General features: G+C 36.4%; 1 long non-coding RNA gene across 2 annotated transcripts; it reads right to left on the minus strand.

Annotated features, from left to right (window-relative positions):
* Nucleotides 1-445: 445 nt before the first annotated feature.
* Nucleotides 446-26,326, minus strand: LOC122217910. Of its 2 annotated transcripts, none has more exons than XR_006201745.1 (5): nucleotides 26,155-26,326; nucleotides 10,022-10,138; nucleotides 9,154-9,254; nucleotides 5,690-5,735; nucleotides 446-526 (listed from the first exon to the last, which is right to left on the minus strand). It is a non-coding gene; the product is annotated as an uncharacterized LOC122217910 (long non-coding RNA). The 2 variants fall into 2 exon arrangements; XR_006201744.1 differs by lacking the exon at nucleotides 26,155-26,326 and adding an exon at nucleotides 11,077-11,540.

The raw sequence follows: 26,326 nt of genomic DNA on the forward strand, positions 1-26,326 counted from the left end.
CCATTATCTCCTTAGGGTTCTAAACATAGCTAGAAGTCAATTTTAAAGTCTGCTATAAGTTGTAATGTTTTTAACAGTATAGCCCTTGTTTTTCTAGGTCTGACAGTAAAATACATTTGTCATTTTCAAGAGTTTTATTGCTCTTCACTACTTCCTGGAAAATACGATGAGTAGAAAGAACGAATGAACTAACTTGGTAAAGTAACTTGGGGTTTTAGAGCTGAGACCTGGTGCATATTTGTCAATGAACAGTGTGTTGACCTTGGGAATGTCATTTAATCTCTTTATATTTAGACTTGATGCTAATATATTTTCAATGATTCCTCTCATTTAACTAAGCCATTGCTTATATGGAATGCTAGAGGGAAAAAAAATCAAACCAACGATGATTCCTAAGCACAGAGTATGTAAAACACTGTTTACATGTTAAGCAGAGTTACCTACCCATCACACAGGGAAGTCAAGTTGCCCAGGTGTCCCACAAGATGGCTTCATCATACAGTCTTGAAAATGGATGCCTAGTGATCTAGGAGCAAAACAAAACAGGCACACACCTGTGACTTCTTCAGTACCCAAAAATGCTTGGGAGCAATTTCAACTTAGAAGTACTACAGATAAATTGCCTCAAGAACAAACAATTTCGCATCTTAGAAGAAGGTCAAAGCAATGCATGTATAACTGTGGATGAATATTGAAGCTTTCAAATTAAAGAAACTTTCAAGGCATTATCTTCAGCCTCCTGTTTCCCCCTTACTTTCCCTTAAAGAGGCTTATGACTTTGGTATTTGGAGCAGTGCTTTTATTTCCATGAGTTGAAGAGGGCACCAGTCCTAGAATATATTCCAGGTAGACAAGGAAAGCAGGGGAGAAGTGAAAAGAACCAATTGTAAAGTTGCCATACCAGTTCTGTGACTTCTAATGCAGCCTTATAATTTCAATTTGCTACTCTGAGTTGAATCCAGATCAAATTATAAGTTGAAAAGGGGGTCCCTTGTTTATGCATTCTGAGAGAAAACAAAACTTAGGTCACCAGAGAACAATGAGTCTTTACTCTTGATGTATCTTCTGGTAAGCAACATAGATTTATTGAGAACCCACTTGGCCCTTGTAGGGAAAGATAAAGATAGGTTAGGTTTCTTCCCTCAAACTTTCATTTAATGCAAGAGAAACAGTGACAATACATCACACAGACCCTGCCTGGCAAACACAGTGCAGCTCAGTGGGCCAGCAGCATTGGGTCACCTGAGGTTTATCAGAAATATGGACCCTCGGGCCTTACCCCAGCACTGCTGAGTCAGAAACTGTGTTTTACTAAGATCCTCAAGTGATTCATATGCACGTGAAAGTGTGAGAAGTGCTGACAAAGCCCAACACTGAATGTGCATGTTCATGGAAGACAAGGAATCATTTAAATGAAATATGCCTACAAAGTTGGAGATATACTAGACGAGCTTAGCAAAGAGGCTGCTGTTCATTTTTAGTGCTATCAGGGTACAAAACAGAGACATTATTTTATTTAGTTTGCTATTTGTAGACCACTAACAGGTAAAAGTGACTTCATTAAAGGGAAGAAAAATCTATTGCTGAAACATGTTTACATTAGTTTACAAGGCTAAAGATAGCATCTGGAGGTCATTCAACTCTAGAAAAAGATTTTGTGATTTAGTGATTAAGATTCTTGTCTCCTTATCTTTTTTCTGGAATTAGCATATCTCTAGGATATATCACCAAAAATAGACCTATCAGCTAATGAAGGATTTTACTCTCAGGACATTACAGTTTGTACATAAGAAAACAAAAAGTATCAGGCTTGTCATTTAAGTACATCATATGTAACATAATACCAAAGCATTTTCATATTTAAAGATTATTTGAAATCAAAAACAGCCAATTTTTGTATTCACTAAAGACAAAATCAATTTTGAAGTGATGACTGATATGAGTATAAAATGCACAACACTTGCTTTGTATCACTGGACTAGGAGGGGAACACCTAAGAATTTTTAATGATTACTAGATTGCTCTTCACAGTACTGATTACACTTTGTACTATATTGTGCAATTAGGTAGGTGTATAATTATTACACATTACCATCATTTTACTATTCTTATACATTCATTCTTTATTCTTTTAGATTCCTTAAAAAATCAATGACATTCCTTGAAGCTAAAATAGATTTCATTTACATTAATGAAGACTGTGATTAGTTCATGGGAAATAATTCTATGCAAGTTCCTGTGTTGAATTACTCTTTACAATTTTTTCACATGACTCTCTACTCTTTGTTTGATATCGGTATTTGTGGAGTGAAATGTAGTTCAAAAGAAGTAAGGTGTTCTTGCTTTCTTCTTTTCTGGCTCCTTTTACTTGCAGGATTAATCATATCGACTACTAAATTCGATTTATGAAAATCACATTTGGTCACTGAAGAACTATATTTTCTCTTTTGTGGACTTCAAATCCTAATAGTGATGATATCTTACCATTAGCTATGAGAAATATAGCCATCATCCTAAAAGAAATTAAAAATATATTCTACTCCCAGTATATTTGTATTAATGGGGATATAAATTTGTAAGACCACTGCAAAGACATTTGCTTGCATCCAAAGTATTTGTCTTGCTTACCATAATGCTGTGGAATTCATGTTCAGAGAGCCTTCAAAGATAAGTGTATAAATGGCCCACGCATTCTTAGACTAGAGGGGGTTGTGCTGTTGTTCTATTTGCTTGTTTTTGTTTTTGAATGAGTTAACTATCACTACCTCTAAAGTGTGAGGTGGGTTGAAAATACAAATACTTTAGAGAAGAAATATAAATATATAGACATATGTATAGGTAGAAATATGAGATACATTTGTATTTCTATAAATGTCTATATTTATGTAAAATGTATAAATGTATATTAAAATGTCAAACTGTAATACTTTCAGTCCTAGAATATAAAAGTTTAGGTATGTCATATACCTTAGTTAGAAACAAAGATACTTCTTCTCAAAGTAACAAATTTATTGTAAAAATGCAATTTGGATTTCATGCTTATCATGAATGTTTCACAAATTGAGACATATAAAAATTATTTTTAGTAGAGTGAGTGTTTTCTATTTTCTCAAGTAGACTCCCAGTATTTATTTCATAATCATATCCTCATAGTTATAGTTACCTTAATTACAAAAAAAAGACACTATTTTAACATTTTGCTATACACATAAATCACCATCTCATCTTTTCCATATGAGGTAAGTTGACTTGTGGGACAGTCTTATATAGATTCATGGAGATGTTGGTAACCAATATAATGAAAGCTTAAATAGGGGCGCCTGGGTGGCTCAGTCATTTAAGCGTCCGACTCTTGATTTCGGCTCAGGTCATGATCTTACGGTTATGGGATGGAGCCCCATGAGCTTTGCGTGAGGTGTGGAGCCTGCTTAAGATTCTCTCTCTTCCTCTCCTTCTGCCCCTCTCCCCAACTCATGCTCTCTCTCCTCTCTCTCTCTAAAAAAAAAAAAAAAAAAAAAATAGAAAAAAAATAGAAAAATAAAACTTAAATATAGTTCAGTGGGTTTTTTTGAGTCTCACACCAGAAATTAATAAATCAGACAATATCAATTTTTATGAGAATGGCATAAAATAAAAAATCACAAAAGAAAGACAAATACTAGTCCAACAACCCATAGTGAAACCAGGATCAGGATAAGAAGAATATTCTTCGAGTTACAGGTTTCATACTAAAGTTTCTCTGTTCATTTTCTTGATGTTTATTTAGGAATCACAGCCAGGGTTTTTTCATACACAATTTTTTTGTAAGTGGAAATCTGAATCTTCCAGGAAAGTTACATATTCTCTAAAATGATGCCCCACCATTAGTACTTCTATAAAGACAGATAAAGAAAGTGGCATTCTTTTACGTTTTTTTTTGTTGTTGTTGTTAATTTATTTTTTTCTATCTTTTGAGAGAGACAGAGCACAAGTATGGGAGAGGCAGAGACAGAGGGTGGGGACCAGAGGATCCGAAGTAGGCTCTGCACTGACAGCAGACAGCCCCATGTGGGGCTCAAACTAAAAAACAGAGATCATGGCCTGAGACCAAGTCAGATGCTGAACTGACTGAATCACCCAGGCGCCCTAAAAGTTCCATTCTGAAGACATAATGAATAACTATTTGGAGCCACAAGACTGTATAATTTGCTTCACAGAAATCAGGATAAATTATCTGCAAAACTATCATTATATAACTGACAGAATTTTGCTAGTATTTCTGTTCCTTTGGTTAAACGTCTTGTTTATGTGAGAACTCATCCACATGTGTGAGAAAAAACTATACAATGCTACTTTGTCCTACAATACAGTGTATGAAAGGGCCTTTTTTGGAATACAAATTAAATGGTATTTTCTTCACAATTCAGTTAATTTCATAACATATTATATACAAAGTACCTACTATGTGAGAAGTGCAAGACCCTGTGTTAGCCCCTACAAGGGATTGGAACATAACAAGATAAATGTGACATGAATCAACAAGATTTCAATCTCATAAAGAAAACAGAACAAGTACATTAGTTACTCAATCATAATCTCCCCTAAAAAGTGTCATGGGAATGATTTAAACAAGGAGTAGACACACAGAGGACAGAGATCATTTCTTAATAGAGGAGACAGAGGGAAAATACATTTGATCCCATGATCTCTATAGCAGTTACAATGTTTTCATTGTAACTCCATATTCAGGAACACATTTAAAAAATTGTTAGGAGCTTGAGGAGCCTGGGTAGCTCAGTAGGTTGGTTGGGTGTCCAACTTTGGCTCAGGTCATGATCTCGCGGTTCATGAGTTCAAGCCCCATGTTGGGCTCTGTGCTTAGAGCTCAGAACCTGGAGCCTGATTCAGATTCTGTGTCTCCCTCTCTCTCTCCCCTCCCCTGTTCATACTCTGTCCCTCTCCCTCTTTCTCCCTCTCAAAAATTAAACATGAAAAAAAATTTTTTTTAATTGTTACAAGCTTAGTTTCATAGTTTTTGGTCAATGGCATCATAGCTCATTGGCATTTGCTGGGATATCAAAAATTCCCACATGCTCTCCCTCAGCAGTCCTGCACTTATTATCATCCTCATTCCTATTCCCAGGCCTCTTTCATACCCCTGCCATGGCATGGTAGACTCGGGCCATCCCAGCCCTCTCTGCTTAGACACACTGAGCTGCCTCCTAGGATTCCCAGTAGGAAGTGGGAAAGTCCTTTTCCAACTTCTCCCTCTACTCTTTGGAGTCCTCTAAATTTTTCTGCAGCTATTGTCACCCTTTTCTTTAGGGTACACTACCTTGAGGTGGAGAGATTTCATGGCAAAGATCCTCAGTAGTGTGCACAAATATATAGCATATTGAAAAATGGTTAAGATTTTGCTATGCTGAGATGACAGAATGAAGCACTCCCTACCTATTGCAAATAGATAAGTTTGGAGGCCAGCCAGTATCAACAGCCACCTCAAAATGATGGGCTAGGGGTGGGGGGTAGAGGGATGTGTACTTTGTCCAGTGTGTCTGGGCGTAAGGACAAGTAACAGCAGATGACTCAGTCATTATCCCAACCATAGTGAAGTCATGAACGACATGGTAGAACAGCCATTCCCTCATTCCTTCATCCATGAACCCAGTATATCTATCTTGTATCTTGTTTTTATTTTATATCCAAATACCTGTGTCTTTGAGGTCAAGCCTGATTCATCTCTGAATCCTCAGCACCTAGTTGAAATGATGAGGACATACAATGAATTAATGATATACATTGATGATATATAATGTTGCTTATATACTATTTAATTTTGTCCACCTCATCAACCAATTATGCCAGGAAGTTTTCACCATGATTTAAGTGCAGAACAAGTAATAAACACTGACATCATTGATCTGGTGCCTTAAAAAGTATAAAAACCTGATTATACTATTAAATCTTTGTGAATCAGTCACCAGTAGTATTTAAATATATAACACTTTTGTTAGAGTTAACAGTGAATAGGTTCTTGAAAGATTTATTATAATATAGTGTTTCATTCAAAAAAAAATTTTTTTAATGTTTATTCATTTTTGAGAGAGAGAAAAACAGAGCGCAGGCAGAGGAGATGCAGAGAGAAAGGGACACACAGAATCCAAAGCAGGCTCCAGGCTCTGAGCTGTCAGCACAGAGCCCAATACAGGGCTCGAACTCATGAACCATGAGATCAAGATCATGACCTGAGCTAAAGTCTGACGCTTTACCAACTGAGCCACCTAGGTGCCCCATAATAGAGTTCCTTATACACATATAGGAGCACCCAAGAATTAATTTTTAAAAAGAACCTACCATTGATGAGTTCATATACTCACCTATCATGATTTCCCACTATTTACAAGAAAATGTCTGAATTACTAGTGAAGCATTTAAAGATCACTGATACATAACATGACCTCAACTCTCCCACTACTCTTGTACAAACATATTTTCTGACCAAATCAAAATACTTTATACATTGCACTTTCCATCCCTGTGGAATGGGCTCTCCTCTGTTCTCTCCTCCCTTTTACTGAAACTGAAATGAACCCTATTCTTCAAATACCCAGCATACAGCCCATCTCCATCAGGAAGATTTTGCTGATTATGCCTCTTGCAAACCCTAAAAAGCACTTGTTCTTATTAATGATTATTTGGTATTCAGTAAATTCATGTGTGTGTGTACATGTGTGCATGTGTGGTTTGTGTATTTAAATGCAAATATCTTCTCTCCCCAGTCAGGCTGCAAATTGCTATATGACAAAGTGTATTTTGCTAATTTTTAAACATCCATATCACCCAACAGGTCTTTTTTATTAAGTCATTGGTTATTATGATCATAGTTTTAAGTGTATCTTAGGAAAAATATTAGAAATCCAATGGATATTTTCTTCAATAGAGAATTCAAAAAACAAAAAATAAAAACAATTAAGTAATCACTCTGAACTTTATCTCAAGTCCCCTGTTTCTTCGTTCTGATCTCCCTAATTTATTTTTAATTTCTGAATTTGGTTTGGTGAATTTTTAGGAAATCGTTATAAATACATCTGTGCAGAATCCTAAAATTACACAGCTTGACTTATAAGTTTCTGTAAAGTTTTACCTACTGGCCCTTTTGTCTATAAGTCTTTCCTTCCATCCCTGTCCTTTAAGACTCAATTCAAAATGTTTCGTTTCTCAGAAACCAACTCTAAAGATATCTCCATACCATCTTACTGAAAAAAAGTCATCCCTACTCCTACTTCTATTTCACTGCTACATTTGCACATATCTCAATTCTTGAATATATAGGACACTTTCCTATAATTTTCACTTTACAGATTTAACTTCCTTTACTAGATTTTAAAATCTGTGATGTCAAGGATTATCTCTTTTTTATCTTTGTCTCTTTAACTTCTAGCACATTGCCCCTTTGTTTTGCAAGTGAATGAATCAGTGCATAAATCTTAAGTAAGGCAAGCACAAAATTATGTGTTTTTTATTTGGTATACAAAGAAATCAAGGCTATGATAAGAAAGTGAGCAGGTTAAAAAAATCAGTGACAAAATGGCAATCAGGACCCTCACCTCTGGACACAGTCCAGCAAGTTACCACCATCCCCTACTCAGGGCTGTCTTCACAGCAAAGCAGTCACAGGAATGTAAAGGCAATTTCATGTAACTACCAAAAAGGAGTTATTCAGTAACAAGTGGTTTCCCAGGGTTAAAATCCATCCCATACACATGTAATTTTTCTTTATCCAATTTCAACAATAAAGATGATTGTGTTTATTGAATCCTTAACATATGCTAAGCATAGTTCTAAGCATTTACATCATTTCATACCTTTTCTTTAATTATCACAACATTTCATTTGTTACATATTTGTATGCCCATCTTATGCATGTGGAAAATGAAACATGTAAATTCAGTAACCTACTCAATCAAAACTGGGGTAAGTAAAAAAAATAAAATAAGTTATATTATATGTTCTTAAAATTAAGCCTAATGTTATTATTTGGATTGTCAACAGACTATTTTAAAAATTAGAGCTGTCAGGGCACCTGGGTGGCTCAGTCGATAAGGTGTCCGACTTCAGCTCAGGTCATGATCTCGCGGTCTGTGAGCTGGAGTCCTACGTCAGGCTCTGTGCTGACAGCTGGGAGTCTGGAGCCTGCTTCAGAATCTGTGTCTCCCTCTCTCTCTGCCTCTCCCCCATTCATGCTCTGTGTCTGTCTCTCTCAAAAATAAAATAAAACATTAAATTTTTTTTTAATTTATGAAAATTAGAGCCGTCATGGCCTAATATTTCTTCTTTACATACCTAGTGCTCATTTGCACATTTGGCCAGAGAGCACTATTAAATGACAAGGACAAAGAGTCTCTATTCTTAATTCCTTACCTTAAGCACATAAAACCTCTGAGCCTCTCTATCACTGAAATGGGAAAAATAAATTATGAGAAAAAAAAAAGCAGACAGGAAGGATTTCATGAGCTACAAAAGATCATACAAATGTAAATGGTATTCTTAGACCCGGTTTTCACCACACAGCTCTGTAGTAAGCAAGGGCTTCATTGTGCACATTGTACAGACAAGGAAAATAGATTCCATACGGCTAAGGAACCCTTTAGGGACACAGAATGCATCAAGGGAATGCAAGAGGTTGGATCCCAATGACCTGTGTCTCCTTCCAGCCCCTTCTATTGCACCAAGCCACCTTTCTAGTGGTTTTGCATATGAACGTGATTCAACCCTCATCTTTGAATTAGAAAGAAAGGCTGAAATGTTGTGATTTAACTTATTGATCTAAATTTTGGATGCATAACTGAGTAAAAATAAGAGACTGCACTATCAACTTGTGAATGTTGTTTATCCATTAAACAAAGGCACCCCAACTGCACCTGTGCAAGTCTTCACATGCCACCGTGATGATCAATTTCAGACCTCTCTACCAAGTGGGAATGGATTTGAAGCTTCATGTTAATTTAATCATTTCCTTCTCTACTGAGACTATCAACAAGGCCACTAGTTGGCATCCTTTTGATTTAGTATTTAAAATAGCTCTTGATAATAGCAAAAGATCCTCTCATCATTTTTACAGGGGTTTTGATGATTTCTGTTCCAACTCCAGTCATTTACACATTTTGTACCTACCACAGAGCAGCAAACCACCTGGACAGCCTGATTTGATAGATGGGAAAACATAAGTATATGCCTCTGACATATCCTTGGGCTGCTGTGTTTGGGTTTCTCTTCTGGAAAATAAAAACAAGGATATTATGTGCAATTAGATTAACCAAATAAACATGCTTTTGTTTTTCACTCTCACACACGCAAATATAACACTTTAAAATGTTTCACTTAACAAATCAATAAGAAACAAAAGAATATGTTTGCTAAATATGTTTGCTTTGTCACATTCCTTGAGAATCCTGGATTTCTATGTCCTTTTTGGTGTATCATGTGGTATCAGTTTTTCTTACTCTAATTAGGATTTAATTTCAATTGCTCAGTTTCTGTAGAGTTTGAGTTCCATTACACAATATTAATAAAAATTAAAGATGATAATAGCAGTGAGATGATAATGCATTCAATTTCCCTATCTACTGGTGAAGTAATAAAACATTGCATCTCAGGGGCTGGAGGTGGGTCCTAGATTCCATTCTCTGCTCTTCACTAACTGCAGGGCCATTCTGGCCAAGTCTTAGGAATTCATTGGATCTAAGTTGTTCAGCTTTACATGAGAGGACAGGTTGACATCTTAGACCCCTTCCACTTTTAAATCTGCTCTGAGCTTAGGAAATATTTAAGGATATACTATACAAATAAAAATGGTAGAGAATACAAAACTATTTCACTGTTTTCAGAGAGCTAATGATTAAAATAATGTAGAGTAAGTGTAAGAAGCTAAGGATGGAGACGTTAGGAGTGAAAACTTTAGACTTTGTATTAAGCTGTTAGGGCTGCCAAAACAAAATACCGCAGACTGGATGGCTTGAACAACAGAAATTTATTTGCTTACAGTTCCCGAGGCTAGCAGTGCAAGATCAGAGTGACATCAGGGTTGGTTTCTAATGAGACCTCTCTTGTTGGCTTGTAGACAGCTGTCTTTCCGTTGTGTTTTCATATGGCCTTTCTTCTGTGTGCACAAAGAGAGTGAGCGAGCTCAGGTGTCTCCTCCTCTTCTTATAAGGACACCAGTCCTATGGGTTTAGCCCCCCCCCCCTTATGAACCCATTTAACTTTAACTATTACCTCATGGAAGGCCCCATCTCCAAATACCATCACATTGAGGATTAGGGCTTCAACATTTGAATTTGGTGGGGGCCTCTTAACTCAGCCATAATTTCTCTCTTTCAATTCTACCATATATAGCTGAATGACCAGGAACAACTTATTCAACCTCTGATTCTCATTTTCCTCATGGAGAAAATAATCATTCTTTCCTCAAAAAGACATTGTGAGAATTGAATAGAGTAAAAGACCGTAATGTGTGATGTTAACTACAAAATGCTAAAGGAAAAACCATTCAAAATGATTATAAAAATAAAATGATTAGTGCTGGAAAAATTAAGTGCATTTGGAATTGAAAACTGTTAGCATAATTTATGGACCAGAGTTGTCAAAAGAAAGGCATTGTGTCTAAAATAAGAAATAGAATCTTAGCGATGAGTATTGATATTTGAATCACAAAGGCCTGAATTTAAATCCCATTCTTGATTTATTTACCATGTGAATTTGGACAAGTTTTGAAACCTTTTTAAGCCACAGCTTTCTCACCTTTAAAATGAAAATAATATTGCTTCTATCAGGCTGTCATAAAAGTGATAATACTACAGCTTAATAAGTTATTAGTAAATTAACAAATATCATCATTTAAAAGACCTTAAAGGATATGCGAAAAAATGAAAAAGCTGTGTCAACAGGAATGGGCAAGTATGTTTAGGAAATGAAACAGACAGGGGGTATTAACAGAAACAAATGATACGTTTGAAAAGATGAGATGGAGTTAGGGTAATAGAGCTTCTTGCATAATAAACCACTGCAAAACCTCAGTGGCTTGAAACAATTACTTACTCTCACTGGGTTGGGTGAGTGTTGGCTGATCTGGAGTGGGCACAGGTAGGTAGCTCTGCTTCAAGCTGCAGATCTGGCAGGGTGGGGCTCTGCTCTGTGCTGGGTTCACATATGCTCCACATTTCTCATCTTCCCTGGATCAGCAGTCTAGGTGGACGATGTGCCTCTCATGGGAGTGGCAGAAACGCAATTAGGCAAACCCAGTAACCTAAGTGCGTTCCATGCTTCTATTTGCATTGTGTCTGCCATGATTCTATTGTCAAAGTAAGTCACATGTCCAAGTCAAACATCAAGGGGTCGCAAGTACTCTCTGCCCAGCATGAGGTCAAAACAAGTCTAGGGTGAGATCAGAGCAAAGTCAAGGGAGGAGGTATGAATACTTCTGAACAAGAATCTAATATACCACGGTAACAAAAACAAGGTTTTATCTGGAAGGCAAATGGAAAAATTCTAGGTTTTTTGAGCAGAAGAAATGTATGGCATCCATGTGTTTCAGAGAAAAATAATTTATAGGTCCACTACAGAGACTGAAAAAAGGGAATCGGGGAGACTGGTTAAAAGGTTAACACTGCAGCCATCTGGGAAGTGATAGTCTGAACTAAATGGGGGTAACATGACAATCAAATTTCAAAGAAGGGACAGACACCAAAATCACATCAAAGTAAGAAACCATGAGACTTAAACATTCTTCAGATATAGGAGAAGTGAATGTCGGAAGAGTGGCAGAATAGCTAACAATTGCTGCACAAACAATGACCCCAACACTCTGTGACATGCAATAACAACATTTACAATCTGAGATCATTTTTGTAAGCTGGGAATTCTGGAACAATTCAGCTTGGTGGTGCTGGCTCAGGGTCTCTCATGTGCTTGCGTCAGACAGATGTCAGCGAGGACTACCATCTAAAGGCTGACTACCATTTAAAAGCTGGAAGATCTCCCTCCAAGCTACACACAAGCAATCCACTTCCAAGATCCACACACACACACACGGCTGGCACATTGTTGCTGGCTGTGACCAAAAGCCCTCAGTTGCCCTCCACATGGACTGTGGAGACTGTCCTTACAATATGCTTGCTTTTCCCCGCATGAGTGACCTAAGAGGGAGCAAAGTGGAAGCAGCCAAGTCATTTATGACCTAGCCTTAGAAGTTACACATGGCACTTCTGACACATTCTATTCATTAGAGGCAATTATTAAGTTCAGAACACACTCTTTTGAAGAGAAGAGTGTCAAAGGATTTTGGACATAGGATGATAAAAACACCACAGGAAAACAATCTATAGCATTTAGTTTTAGACTTACCAAGTCTGTGATATGTACAACCAATGGAAATATCAAACGGACAGTGTAGCTACTGAAACAGAAATTTGGGTCAAAATGATCATTTATGGAGTTACCTACATAGTTACAGCAGGTGAAAATTCTTTTATCAAATAGATTTTTGGTTTTCTTCCTTTGAAGCTGAGAAGAAGTAGTAAGATAGGTAATAGGAGGTGACTCAGGAAATTGTTCAGAGCTCTGGACAAAGCAATCGAAATATTGGTAACACAGCACTACCTATGTTCAAGACAATTTTATGAAGTATAAATCATTCTTGAGACAACTACAAAAGAATATTCAGGAAAAATATTCCGTATTACATAGAAAAAGCGAATTAATGACAAAATCACAGGGCAAAACTACATGCATCATCGTTAAAGTGGTGTGGGTTTGAAAAAAGGATATTTTAGACTACACAATACAGTGTAGTTGTGTGTTAAATATATCACAAGTCAAACTGTAAAGAAGAAATCCTGCTCAGCCTGACATCTGCTATCCTAGCATTCACACTCACAAAATGTTTTCAAATATGAATTAGGGGGTAAAAGCAGTAGTACAAAAACATGTCTTTCTTTTTATCGTCGCTTCTTTAGAGCTTTGCAATACACTAACTCGACTAGAGTATAAATATATAAGGTAAGACTTTCTGCTAAAATTTCCTTCAGGAAGACCAAAGGACTGTCAGACAAAAATAAAAAATAAGAAATTCTTTCTCCAAATGAAACTTCAGCAAAACTATGAACAGGCTCTGTTTGATTCCATTTCAAAGATTAGGACTGACAGACATTAAGGTGTCAGCCAGGTAGAAAATGACGTCACCTTATAAAATCCCCTCCACATCCATGGCCTGGCTTTCAAACAACTATATGTTCTTAGGTGGGATTCTCAGTAGCTTAAAAACAAACAAACAAACAAACAAAACACCTTTAATATTTTTTCTCCAGGCAAAAGGGTTCTAAGTATTTTGCTTCAGGGTTTTGGTTCCCTTTGGTTCTTTAAACTGAAGGAACAGAGCACTGGCCCCAAATCCATAAACACGGAAGACAAGCTTTAGCTTCAAGGTTCTAAAGAAGCTGCCTTTCCACAAAGTGGCCTTGTGATGTCTGTCTGTCTGGGTTCTGTGCAGGTTCAATCGCTTCATTGAAAACATAATAAAACTATGGAGAATGGAACTTGGTGACCCTGTTTCACAGTTTTCCAAAGCACAAGAAAAGAATCGAGGGCATTGAAAAGTGAGTCCAAACTTTTATGGGTTTTCTTTCCCCCAGACCTCAGACAACAGCATTGTCATGAAGCAGCAGTATTCCTAAAAGGGGTCTGTGCATTGATATGCAAATGTGGTCTACAAACATCCCATTGGGCTGCAGAATCCCTGTGTCTAGCACTGTCACACAAATAGTTTTTGAATCTGAACAGTTTATTCAGGACCATAAATATGTGTTTCACCCTGTGAACCAATTCTGTTTGCTTACAGAGTTCGCAAGCAGTGAAATACAAGGTAGACTATAAAACAGCCCCGTTTGATAGGATGCGCCTGAGCAAAGATACTTTTAAATGGACCAGATTTTTATTTACTGCCCAAGATTGTCGTGCAAATGTATCATACCCCAGATTGTAAGGGCTGCTTTTTTTAAATATTATTTTACGGTAGGTGCTCTGTCTTGAAATAACTGGCTTTCTTTTAAAAATAGAAGTTGAAAAACAATTTGAGTTTGCATTGTTACCACATTTTTAGCAACATCATAAAAACCTTGCTGTCACGTCTTAATAGGTCAGTGACAGTGGAAGGAAGAAAAATAATTTTTAAGACATTTTTAAGATGGTAAGATATGTAACAGGGGTAGAATTTACTCCCAGAAACAATATAAATTAACTTTGAAAACAGTTTGAAAAAACATTCCAACCACCAGAATTCTATCTAGCCCACAAAATTTGTACAGATTCTACCCACATTTCCCAATGCTACTTCTAGCCTCTCCTAAGCATCCCACTTCTTTCTGTAACCACTCCACCTCTAGGTAACTACTTACATGTAGCAGACCCACTGAATTCTCAAATTTTCCACACTACCATTGAACACACAGAGAATAGTGTAAGGCAGAGTACAGAAAAGTTCATTTTCTATGAGCTCCATCCTGATTCTTTAAAACACTGAACTCATGATTGTATGTCTATTTTCATAAGAAATCAAAGCCGAAAAAAATTCACAGAGAAGACTAAGATTCCAAGTAAAATATAAAGCATATATGCCTATATAGATGAGTCTGACAGAGAACGTAACATCAAAATAGAGAATGAGTTGCTTTAAAACACCTATCACCAGTAAATTCTTTTCCTGATGACTATGAAATAACTAAAGACAACTAACGTCTGTAACCACATGTTGCACACTGATGACTATATCGACTCACCTATTTTGACTAAATTTTCAGTATATGGTTGTATGGTTCTTTGTCCTACACTGAGGTCCTCATTCTTGATCTTCCTTCTCTCTGTTCTTTATTTACTCAAGATGATGACACCAGACAGAAGTGGGAAATGTCTGAGTCACTGAGTCAGTCACAGAGTCAAGGTGAGGAAAAGAGTGATCTCTCAGAAATGTTAGGGAAGTCACCCTCAACTACACTTTTGAGAACAGAGAAATCTATTTCTTTCTTTGAACACCATTCTTAAATTGTTGAATTTTAAAACTAACAAATTTGTATCATCTCCACTCATATTTTTTACTTTCTATTTCATTGAAAGCATGCTATATTAAAGATCAATATAGAAGCAAATGAATGTTTATGTGCTTCCCCCAATCATTAATTTGACCTAATTGAATAAAGAATAGTTATTATAATATGTTAATATAATATGCTATCACATACTCATAATATATTAGGGAATCATGTTTTATTTTATAAGAGTTGTTGATTTTATTTTATTTTTTTTTTTATTTTTTATTTTTTAATATATGAAATTTACTGTCAAATTGGTTTCCATACAACACCCAGTGCTCATCCCAAAAGGTGCCCTCCTCAATACCCATCACCCACCCTGCCCTCCCTCCCACCCTGCCCTCCCTCCCACCCCCCATCAACCCTCAGTTTGTTCTCAGTTTTTAACAGTCTCTAATGCTTTGGCTCTCTCCCACTCTAACCTCTTTTTTTTTTTTTTTTTTTTTTTTTTTCCTTCCCCTCCCCCATGGGTTTCTGTTATGTTTCTCAGGATCCACATAAGAGTGAAACCATATGGTATCTGTCTTTCTCTGTATGGCTTATTTCACTTAGCATCACACTCTCCAGTTCCATCCATGTTGCTACAAAAGGCCATATTTCATTTTTTCTCATTGCCACGTAGTATTCCACTGTGTATATAAACCACAATTTCTTTATCCATTCATCAGTTGATGGACATTTAGGCTCTTTCCATAATTTGGAAGAGTTGTTGATTTTAATCCACCTAATAAAACCCATTCAATTTGAACAATTGAATATCAGAAATGATGAGTCTGTTATAATTAAAAGATATATAAAATTAGTATCTTAGTCTAGTTTCACATAATAAAAGAGAAAGGCAGTAGGGGATTTAAAAAATAAAATTACAACAAAATTACATAACATTTCAAGAAATTGTGAGTAAACATTTGTTCATTTCAGAGGTTAAAGAAAAGGAAAACTGTGGATCATCCCATTGGGAAAAGGAACGTAGCAATATTCAGGAAGGAGGATGTTTTAATTAGGAATCAAAGCTTTCAATGCCAAGAAGACTTTGAACATTAATTTTCTTGGGTTAAATTTTGGAAGCACCGGTGCGTCTTTGCTTTCCTTCTCTAGTTTTCACCAGTACCTAGTGTGCCTCTCCCTTTCATAGTTGTAAACAATTGGTGAGCTGCTGAAGTGTAACCAAAATAAGGGACAACTCACGAAAAGGAGAAATTAAATACTCTTCATTGCTTTTGTGATTATTTTCATAAATTTTGCAAACAAGATATAGCCAAAAGCATCTTAGAAAACGCCCTGACCTTGGTGGGGCCTTTTCTGCAGAAATAATCAACAGTTTCCATTTGTTTCTTTCTATCTAGTCTTTTTTTCTCCAAGAGTAACTGCCATGAATTACAAGCTGAAAACTTGGAGAAACTTTTTCAAAAGATAAACACTTCCTCAACTATTTCATATCGTATTTCACTGTATAGGTCTGAATATTTGTGTAACAGTCTCTTGGATTTTTATGACATCTGCTTAGTTTTAAATGTGTGCATAATCTGATGCCATTGTTTTTCCTCAGCCAGCCGAGACTTTTCTTTGAGGCACTGGTGCCATCTGCTGGACACAAGTAAAATTAAAAACTTGTGACCATTGTCCCCAGTGTGAAAAGTCCAACCAGTGTGTAGTAACTCTTATTCCTTAAAATTTAACCTTTGTAAAAACACTGATTATTGTTGCCATTGTACCCAGAAAAATAGTTTCATCTCTGTGTTTCAATGGAACATACCAAGAAATAAAATGAAAAGCTGTTTTGGAATATTTGCCACAGCAAATATAGCTTAAAAGTACATTCAATATTAAATAGAACATGCACCGAGTATACTGGGAACACATGATGAAGAGGGCTCAGGAACCTGCCATCAAAATACTAATAGTCTCTTGGGCCACCTGGGTGGCTCAGTTGCTAGGCGTCCCACTTGGACTCAGGTCATGATCTCGCAGTTCTTGAGTTCGAGCCCCACGTGGGGTTCTGTGCTGACAGCTCAGAGCCTGGAGCCTGCTTTAGATTCTGTGTCTCCCTCTCTCTCTGTCCCTCCCCTGCTCATACTGTCTCTCTCTCTCAAAATAAATAAACATTAAAAATATACTAGTAGTCTCATGGGTTGATAGGTCAAAAGAAAGAAATATAATGAAAAAAATGCTGCAATAGAATAATTCCATCATTCAAACATGTAACAATTGATGTAAAAATATACTCACTCTTAGAATAACAAAGAAAATAATAGTTCTGGGATTTTAGATAATTGCCTACTTTTGCAGCTAAGAAAACTAAAACTGAAATATTAATATTTTATTCAAACCAGAACCCAGATCAACTCGTGCTCTTTCCATGGCTTCCCCTTTCCTCACAATGATTTCTTTTTTTTTTTTATTTTTATTATTTTTTTTTTAATTTTTTTTAATGTTTATTTATTTTTGAGACTGAGAGAGACAGAGCACGAATGGGGGAGGGGCAGAGAGAGAGGGAGACACAGAATTGGAAGCAGGCTCCAGGCTCTGAGCCATCAGCCCAGAGCCCGACATGGGGCTCGAACTCACAGACCGTGAGATCATGACCTGAGCTGAAGTCGGACGCTTAACCGACTGAGCCACCCAGGCGCCCCGATTTCTTTATGAAAATATCCAAAAGAGGATGTAGTGTATGTAAATGTGCATGGGTGTGTGTGTGTGTGTGTGTGTGTGATGGAATATTACACAGCCATAAAAAGAAGGAAATCCTGCCATCTGCAACAATGTGGATAGAATTTGAGGGTATTATCCTAAGAGAAATAAGTCAGATAAAGAAAGACAAATAACAGATGACATCTTTTATATGTGAAATTTAAAAAACAAAAACCAGAGTTTATAGATACAGAGAAACTTCTAATTATAAAATTAAAATAAATAAGTTCTAGAATATAATACACAGTGTAGTGACTGGAGTTAATAATACTATAGTATATATTTGAAAGTTGCTAAAAGAGTAGATCTTAAAGGCTGTCATCCCAAGAAAAAAAATTGTAACTATATAAGGTGATGGATGTCAACAAGACTTATTGTGGTGACCATTTCACAATATATACATATGTTAAATCATTATGTTGTACACCTGTCACAAACATAATGTTATATGTCAATTACATCTCAGTTAACAACAGTAATATCCAAAACATAAAAAGCAATGGAAAGAGTATTTCAAAATCTTCTCGCATTTTTTAGTCATACTGTTTTTTTGTTGACTGGTTTAATGTACGTCCTTTTCCACTAGATTATAAGATTGCATACCAGAGCTCAGCAGAATGCCTGGCATATACACAATAGGTTTGTGATAAATGAATGAATTCATTCATTCTAGACTTGTTTTCAGCCTCTTAGCCTAGTGAGAAGGGAAGTATTAAGCTGGCAGGTTGCTGAAGGAAAGAGATGGTTGATGCCTATCAGTGGAACGAATACAACTCTATAGGCTAAGAAACACATTTAGAACTTGCTCTTATTTTTCTCAGGTATCCACTGAAATTCCTATGGATACGTTAGCTATATTTAAATTAATATCAAAGGATTAACACTGCCAAAAGACTTGATCAAACTAAAAGATATTCCATACTTTTCTCTCTTTAAAACAAATACATATTAATTTGGATAAGAAAAGACATTGAAAGAGCACCTGGGTGACTCAGTAGGTTAAGCATCTGACTCTTGATTTCCTCTCAGGTCATAATCTCGTGGGCATGGTATTGAGCCCCACATCAGGCTCAGAGTGGGGTACAGAGCCTACTTGGTATTCTCTCTCTCTCTCTCTCTCTCTCTGCCTCTCCCTCATGTGTTCTCTCTCTCTCTCCCTCTCTCTCTCTGCCTCTCCCCATGTGTACTCTCTCTCTCTTTCAAAATAAATAAATAAACTTTAAAAAAAGACATTGAAAACCAGGAATAGAGAAAAAAGCATTTTCCTCATCACAAAGGTAACTATTTCCTGTGGTAGGCACTATTGTAATTGCAAACCAGCATCAATTTATTTAATCCTCAAAACATCTCTAAGAAATAGATATTATTATTAATTCCATTTTAGAGAAGAGCACACTGAAGCATAAGTTTAATAACTTTCCCAGGATCCTAAAGTTAAGAAGGAAAGAAAATTTGTCTGCACACACAGACAGTGGGAAAGGGCTTAAGCTCTTACTCAATATGTTAATGTTTTTTTGAGGTATGCTACAAAGACTATCCAGAGGTATCTGAGACTCTTTTCAGGGAGTCTATGGAATCAAAACAATATTCACCATATCATTTGAGACTCTGACTATTATGATAAAACACAACTCTCCAAGTCCATCCTAGTTCAGGCTGAAGCTCAACTATACAAAAGTTATCAGTAGAATCGAGAAAAATAAGGTTGCAATAGTAGGTTGAATTAGATCATTGAAGGTTTTGAACACTAGGCTAAGGATGTATTTCTGCATGCTATGGAAATTCAATTAGGATTATGAATATGGAATAGTACCAAATGGAGTTTGAAAGAAGTATATTAAGTAGATTGGAGATACAAAAACTGAATGTAGAGTAGAACTGAGAAGCAAAAGATAGCTAATTGAATGGAATAAAAATTATTACAAGAAAGTGATGAATGTCCTACAAAAAATATTACAGAAGCTTGGAAAAGAGAGGAAAAGGCTAAGAAATTATTTTTAAATGTTTTAAGTATATAGAGAGTTATTATGTAGAAAAGATAACTCACTGTGTGTCATGCATGAGCCCCCTTGTGGGGAAATGGACTTAAATTTCAGTCCAATAATCTGATTAAATTATAAAGTGAATTATTGATCAATGGGGATGATTACATATTGGAATATACCATAAACAGAAGGTCAACAACATCTCTCCCTGGAAAAATTGTACATGTTATGCTTCATATGATCAATGACTAGAGAAGGTGTCTATTGAGAGGCAGTAAAATGAAAAGTGTGCTGAATCACAGCTCAGAAGTCCTGGCCTAATTATGCCATCTGTTAAGCTCCTCACCAATAAGATAGATACATTCTAAGTGTCTTTGTTTTCATATCCCATATGTTTTTTATAAGGACCATCTTATACATAAAGGCATATAGTAAGTATAAAATATAGCTCAACAATAGATGCTTATGTCAATGCTGATAATGACAGTGACAACTCAACGCCCACCCTTTCCTATGCTTTTATGAAAATCTAGTATTTCTTCTTCTTCTACTCATATATTTTACTCCAGAGTCTGGGAAAATAGTGGTGAGTGAGTAAACAGACAAGACCTCAAACTAACAGAAACACAAGTTTTTAATAAAAATACTTAAGTTTACACTGGGAATCTATTTGTTCCCAGATCTATTTGCACTAACAAATATAAGTGAAAAGTTATATGGAGTCCATGTTAGATGATATTGTCTTGATTTGGGGGGATGATTTTGTAAAAAGTTTAACAAAAGAAGATAATTCCAAAATGGTAGAAGTTACAGAAGTTTGCAATTTGTTGATGGGTATGTTCCAAAAGGTACAGTATGTAGCCTGAATTTTAGCCAGCCAAAAATCACAAAAGAATTCATTAAAAATAAACAAAATCAAATAAAGTTGGTAATTTAATCAAGTTTTGTGGTTTATTTTCTTAAAATTGACTCAAATATGTTAAAAGATAATCTCCTTTGAGAGGATTTCCTAAATTTGCATTCTATCCTATAATGAAAAGAGGTAAGGACATTGTATACACAGACATAAACAAAAATGCTGTTTTTACATAAATACATATGCTGTATATACATATCTTTGAATGGAGGGATTTATTTAGGTAAAATATGTTATAGGATTTTGAAAAATGCCTTTAAAATTTTTCTTTCCCATAATGAAATACAGTAGAAAAAGGGTCATTTTACAAGAGTGTTTTATTGTTGCCATCTTTCATCATATTTGAAGAGAAACAAGTTAATCTTATGGCAATTCCAAGCTCTGATAAGCAGTACTATTTGGGTTCTCATGGCAGATTTAGCAATAAATAATAATACTGCCACTATTTGACAGAACAAGCAGATCAACTGACAGTAAGATCAATAAAAAGCTATTAAAGCCTTTCCCCAAATACACACATTCACAGAGCTATTTCACAAAGGCATATAAACTTAAGTCATTTGAGATTGATACCCTAACAACCACTTAGCAAAATAGGAAGGAGAAACTAGGGACTTAAGTTGGTGACTTTGTGACCTCAGTGCAATGGCAGGTATATTTCATATTACAAATACCAAAAAGGAAATTCATTCATTTCCTACAGGTGTCAAAGACAGGAAGATAAAGTCACATATTTAACTCTCACTGTGATGTTAAAAATATTTTAATAGCCACAGTCAATATTTTATACCAGCAGACATTGCAAAAATTATCTAAGCCTTGTTTGTGTTTGAGAAAGTATCTTCAGCTATACTTACTTGAAAGGTCTTCATGCTAAAAATAAAGCTAATTTTTCAAATCTCTAAAACCTCAAAGTTTTTCTTTGAAAAATCAGCATTTACTGAAATTATTTTCTTCTACACTTTCACCTCCTCAAACATGTTTCTATTATACATAAAGAATTAACATATCAAAATAAAATTTTCCAAACTGAGAATTTTAAAAGTTAAAATTCATTTCATTGAAGACAGGAAATACACAGTTTGAAAGTGATATTTGAAATCTTCAACAAAAACTTAGTCATTTCTGACCTTCATTGAAAAAATGAAATAAAATACACTGGAATATTCATTTAATAGGGAATTTACCATTTAATGACAGAAGAGAAACTGTCCAAAACAGATGAAACAATCAACCATAATTGTGAACAGCTGCACACCTTCAGAAAATAAGCAAAAATTCTTACAGAAAAAGCAAAAAGAAGTATTTGTTCTTATTAAAGCCAAATGATTTCCCATGAGGGATAAAGCTCATAATAATCGGTCAAAACTTTATTGGCCAAGAGAAAACTCAACAAATTAAGAAAAGAAAATGCATATGACAAGGGGGGAAAATTCAATAAAGCAGAGCTTAAATTTAATCTTTTAGATGAAAAGGGGCTTCTTATGCCCAATGTTTAAAGTGGCACATATGTCAAAGGTCTGAGAGGACCACCAAGTCATATGGATTATCAGATCACCAAGAAAGTGGGACCATTAATCTGTGATGGCTGAGGGATAAAGTATCTAAATGTATCCTCTGTGGACCAAATGTCATCACCATGTGATCAAAATCATGGAATGTTCCTTGCATCAAGTCACTATATGTTTCCAATAATTTCTCTACAAGAGAGATCTATAATTTATCCTGTTGAACTTAGAAGACTCTCTCTGGACCAGCAGACTTAAAAATTTACTATGCCTTCTTTTGTTAACACCATAGGATCATGCATGTTCAAAAATGGAATCCAGTAGAAAGGACACTAAAGATGACACCTGATTCAAGTTCAGCCTTTCTTCCTCTATTTCATCCTCCATTCAGATGTTGAAGGAGAATTCCAGGGGACAGTTCATGCCAAGTAAGTATGAACATCCAGAAGAATACTCATCATTGAGAGATGCCCCTGGCTTAACACATCTTCCATTAACATAAAAAATGCCTCTACACTAAGCACTGAAATATTTCCTCTCTCCCACATCCTGAAAGCATCCAGCCCTCTACTGAGCCTACTTCTGAAGATCCTGAACCACAGCAAAATTCCTTTCTAACAAAACTTTTCTAAAGAAAATTTGCACTTTCTCTTTTAGCTTCATTTCTGTTGAGTGATTACACTACTACTCGAATGAAAGCTTGATAGAAGTATGATTCAGGTAATACTTTACAAATGTAGAACATTTAAGTGTGATTCCTGAGAGTAATTTGCTTCCATTTTAAATTTACTTTGTCTTTTTAAACCATCTTGAAATTTTCTCCTTTTCGTTTTATTGCTGTTAGTTAAGTGAATATGCAATTGCTTATACTGAAGCTTGGTAGGATAGAATTCTTTTTTAAAAAAAATTAATGTTTATTTATTTTTGAGACAGAGAGAGACAGAGCATGAACAGGGGCGTGGGGGGGGGAGGAGTCAGAGAGAGAGGGAGACACAAAATCTGAAGCAGACTCCAGGCTCCGAGCTGTCAGCGCAGAGCCTGATGCAGGGCTCAAACTCATGAACGGTGAGATCATGACCTGAGCCACAGTCAGAAGCTCAATCCACTGAGCCACCCAGGCGCCCAAGTAGGATATAATTCTTAAGACATTTTTTTACAAACATAGATTATTTAAATGTGACTTATGAATAAATTGTTTACATTTTATTCCTTGTAGACAGTGTAAATGTAGCTTTTTGGTTTTAGTTTTTAACAAGTCCCCCATAACATGAACTATAGCAAGAATTTTACACGAGTAATTCAGCAAATGGAGATATGTGAGACTCAAGGGTCATGTCTGTACTCCAAGGGCTGGGTTTACTGTAAGATAAAATATAGTAGCTTGATATCTACATGAGTAAATTTTAATTTATTTTTAAAAGTAAGTATTACTTGGTTTCTACCATTGTATCTAATTCTCTGTTATGTCCTGTGAATTATTATATATGGGCAGTTTATGTCCTTAGAGAGTTAACAATAAAAAGTAACCTCTTTAGGGATGCCTGGGTGACTCAGTCCATTGAGTGTCTGTCTGGCTCTTGATTTCGGTTCAGGTCATGACCTCACAGTTCATGAGATGGAGCCTGCCGTGGAATTCTCTCTCCCTCTCTCTCTGCCCCTCCTCTTTTTGCATGCTCTCTCTCTCTCTCTCTCTCTAGCTCTAGCTCTCAAAATAAATAAATAACCATTTTTTTTTAAAAAATAACCACTTCAAATTTTCTAGTTAAAATTAAAGTTTAAACTTTTACATCACTATCTTTAAGATCATATATCCAGCTTCCACTTTTCTATACTGAATGGCATCATTTTTTTTTTTTTTCTGACTAAACATCCCTTGTAGGCCAGGACCATCCTGTAGTACAGTATCTCTGAACACAGTAGACCTATAAGCATTGTAAATAGATTGATAATATGGTACAACCTAGCAAACATTTACACATTTATTTTGTGTAAGATTAGTGCTAAGTACTTAATGATAACTAATTTAATCTTTATAATATTTCTTCTGAAGTTGGTACTATTGCTACCCCTTTTTAATGTTTGTCTTTATTTTTGAGACAGAGAGAGACAGACCATGGGCAGGGGAGGGGCAGAGAGAGAGGGAGACACAGAACAGAAGCAGGCTCCAAGCTCTGAGCTGTCAGCACAGAGCCCGACACGGGGCTCGAACTCGTCAACTGTGAGATCATGACCGGGGCCGAAGTCAGAAGCTCAACCGAGCCACCCAGGCCCCCCGCTACCCCTTTTTAAATATGGGAAACTGAGTCACGGCAAGGCTAAGTAACTTATCCAAGACACACAGCTCTCAGATGGCACTGCTGGAATTCAAACCCAAATGACCTGGGTCTTGAGCCCACTTCAAACCACGCTATGCTGCTTACATGAAGAGCAGTAGCATCCAGCAATTGAAGCTCGAATCAGCAACTGCTGTTGTGTCATCACCATTAAAATTCTTATATGTTCCCAGTCTTGGGGCATCTGGTGGCTCAGTCAGTTGAGCATCTGACTTCGGCTCAGGTCACGATCTCGCGGTCCGTGGGCTCAAGCCCCGTGTTGGGCTCTGTGCTGACAGCTCAGAGCCTGGAGCCCGTTTCAGATTCTGTGTTTCCCTCTCTCTCTGCCCCTCCCCTGTTCATGCTCTGTCTCTCTCTGTCTCAAAAATAAATAAACATTTAAAAAAAATTTTTTTTTAATTCTAATATGTTCCCAGTCTTAATTCTTTTGATCCACATAATTTCTTTGACTCTCTGAGGCTCTAATATTTGGTTAATTACTTACACATTTGACATAGAAACTTGTCAGGAATAGCAATCTGATATTTGAGAAATAATGAAATAAAATGTTCTAGCTAGGGGCTCTTGAGTGGGCTCAGTCAGTTAAGCGACAGACTCTTGGTCTGTGTTCAGGTCATAATCTCAGTTTGTGAGATTGAGCCCTGAGTCAGGCTCTGCACTGACAGTGAGGAGTCTGCTTGGGACTCTCTCCCTCCCTCTGCCCTCCCCCCGCTCATACACGCATGCTCGCTCACTCTCTCTGCCAAAATAAATAAATAAACCTTTAAAAATAAATAAATTAATTAATTTAAAAAATGTCCTATCTAATGTGGATGAGTTCATTTATATAATGTCCTTTGCTCTGAAAGAAATATCCCCTTTTCTGCCATGATCTTTAGAGGTATGATCAAATGGTTTGCCTTTCTAATAAAATCATTCCTCAGAAGTACTTTCTGACTTTCCAGAAATGAACTAAATGGGGTCTCTGAGAAAGCGAGAAATTATCCTGAAAGAAAAAGAATATACAACATTTTGAAACAATAGTGTATAGTAAATCTAAAGAATCTTGGCACTTTCCCCACCATAAAATGCTAAGGTTATCACTGAGAAATTACCAAATGCTTTTATCCCTCAAAGGGATAAGACCATCCACCTGGAGGGGCCCCTGGGTGGCTCAGTCAGTTAAGTGTCCAACTTCAGCTCAGGTCATGATCTTGCGATCTGTGAGTTCAAGCCCTGCATTGGGCTCTGTGCTGACAGCTCAGAGCCTGGAGCCTGCTCTGGATTCTGTGTGTGTCTCTCTCTCTCTCTCTGCCCCTCCCCTGTTTGCACTCTGTCTTCTCTCTCTGTCTCTCAAGGATAATAAACATTAAAAAACAAAAACAAAAAAACTCCACCTGGAACTGAGCAGAAGGCTCAGGCTTCTACAGAGACTTATTCAATATTCGTGACTGTAAGAAACCCAACCAGTGTCTGGGTCATGGTTCACAGGACGAAGGAAGGGCTCCTGCCTTTCCCCTTGGCGCTGAGGCTCCCACGTATCTCCAATATATGACAAATGACTTGTTAGTCCATAAGTTCACATAGCTTTAGCAACTGTTATATAATTCTGTCAGCACTTACAGTTAGATTTTAACCAAGGTGACCAGGAAGGCTCCAGCCTGGAGGTCAGACAGAGATCCTGTTTCTGGCTAGAATCCGGAAGAGAATAGAAATTTTCTCATCCGCTGTTCAAGTATCCAATGGGGCCAGAAGCTGAATCAATCATTGGTCTCTTTTGGAAATATAGTTGAAT

This window comes from Panthera leo, chromosome B1 (genome assembly GCF_018350215.1).
Source record: "Panthera leo isolate Ple1 chromosome B1, P.leo_Ple1_pat1.1, whole genome shotgun sequence".
Classification (NCBI taxonomy): Eukaryota; Metazoa; Chordata; class Mammalia; order Carnivora; family Felidae; genus Panthera; species Panthera leo.